The sequence below is a fragment of the Galeopterus variegatus genome, unplaced genomic scaffold, assembly GCF_000696425.1.
Source record: "Galeopterus variegatus unplaced genomic scaffold, G_variegatus-3.0.2 Scaffold3077, whole genome shotgun sequence".
Lineage (NCBI taxonomy): Eukaryota > Metazoa > Chordata > Mammalia > Dermoptera > Cynocephalidae > Galeopterus > Galeopterus variegatus.
The window spans coordinates 73,295-75,415 of NW_007729188.1; the positions used below are offsets into that span (position 1 = coordinate 73,295).

Here is a 2,121-nt window from a genome sequence, read left to right on the forward strand (position 1 = left end):
TGTTGTCAGCACCACACTCAGCCAGTGAGCTAACTGGCCATCCCTTTATAGGACCCGAACCTGTGGCCTTGGTGTTATCAGCACCGCACTCTCCCGAGTGAGCCATAGGCCAGCCCCTTATTTCCACCAACTTTAATGCCACACTTGCTTTTTCACTCTTACTAAAGAAACCAATATTCCCATCAGGATGAACAAGCCCAGAAACAGTATCTCATCCTCATCCAAGATTAGGAAATGAAGATTCGAATCCTTAACCCAAAAAGAAAAGGGACCGGTGGGGCTGGCTGGTTAGCTTAGTTGGTTAGAGCACAGCCTTGTAACACTAAGGTCAAAGGTTTGCTCCCTGTATGTGACAGATGCAAAAAAAAATAAAAGAAAGAAAGAAAGAAATGTGGTTGGTGCAGGTCTTCTGAAGAAACACTCTTCTGCAGGACCCACCTAGTGTTGGATGTGCCACTCTCTTATGTCACTCTCACATCTCACTTGTCTTGCATCAGTTTCTTCTGGTTCAGGGTAAAGCTCCATTTTTCTGACTGCTAATGTTACTTTCTTCAGAGTAGTGAGTGGAAACTTTAGACATGAGTGATGCCAGTAAAGGGCACTGAAGATAGATTCTACCACTCACCTTGGCTCCTCTGGTCCTGATATTCCCTAGGCATCTTCTCCTGACTTCCTGGAGCTTGTCAGACTATGCTCAGGTATCATTCCCTCAGTTTCTGGTCACTTAGGATCCCTGGTAAAATAAATCGGGTGACCAATATAACCTTTTCTCTCTCACATAGAAGAGCAGTGTCTGGGCCGGCCCGGTGGCGCACTGGATAGTGCGCCGCTTGGGAAGCGCGGCAGCGCTCCNGCCCTGAGTAGTTCCTTCTTTACAGGCTGTAGGGGAGCCTGTGCTTCTTCTTAGGATGGTGGTATTCAACCATCCTGGGAACCTGTTAGAAATATACATTCTTGGGGTCCACTCCAGATCCACAATCAGAAATTGAAAGAGAGGCCCAGCAATCTCTTTTTACAAGCTCTCCACGTGATTCTGATACACACTGGAGATTGAGACTCGCTCTTCAGGCTAACTCTTGGCATCCTGCAGTGGTGAGGGCAGGCGCAGATGTGGAAGGTGCGGAGACTCCTGATCTAGTCTCTTTTACTGGTTCTTACGCTGGGGGTGGATACTGGTTCTTACGCTGGGGGTGGATACTGGTTGTTTTGGGGGTGGATACTTCTGTTCCCTTGAGACTAGAACAGAAGGAAATGAGCTTATGCCATAGAATGACTGCATTAAACCATAAAGAAAAACATGCTAAATATTGGAAATATCAGGGGATCCATTCTTGGGTAGCACAGAAAATGTTTCATATGTTATCTTCAGGGCCTCTTTCTGTTCCACAGAACTGTGTGGAAGGTTCTTGGTGGGCCTTGCTTCTGGCACATGAGGGATGAATGCTCCCTGGCTGCCTGGCCTGTATGAGAGCTCCGAGTGTGTATTTGTTTCCTATGGCTGCTGTAACAAATTACCACAAACGTAGTGGCTTAAAACAACACAAATTTATTCTACAGTTCTGGGGGCCAGAAGTCTAAAGCAGGTCAGCAAGGCTGCATTCCTTCTGGAAGCTCTAGTGGAGAATCTGTTTCCTTGCTTTTTCCAGTTTCTAGAGGTTGCCTGCTTTCCTTGGCATGTAGCCCCTTCCTTCAACTTCAAAGCCAACAGCATATGATCTTTATCTTTCTCTCTCTCTCTGATCTCTGCTTCCATCTTCACATATTTGTTCCTGACCCTGACTTTCCTCTTACAAGGGTCCTTGGGATTATATAGGGTCCACCTGTAAAATACAGAATAGTCTCCCCATCTTAAGGCTCTTAACTTTATCACATTGGCAAAGTTCTTTCTGCCATGTAAGGTGACATATTCACAGGTTCTGGGGTTTTGGATATGGATGTCTTTGGGTCCATTATTCTGCCTACCACAGAATGCATGCTGATCAGTTGGCAGCCCCACGGATCAGAAAGGAGTGTAGGAAATGGATGGGGGAAGCCCTAGGAGAACAGTGACAGGGACTTTTACCCCTTGTGTGTTCACTACGGCCACCTACCTAGACCCTGTTGCTCAATTGTGCCCTCCTC

General features: G+C 46.7%; 1 protein-coding gene across 1 annotated transcript in view; it reads left to right on the forward strand.

The window, feature by feature from the left end:
- Positions 1–2,121, forward strand: part of PTGR1 (prostaglandin reductase 1) — a 39,497-nt gene that overhangs the window by 32,813 nt on the left and 4,563 nt on the right. The gene's annotated exons all lie outside the window — the stretch shown is intronic.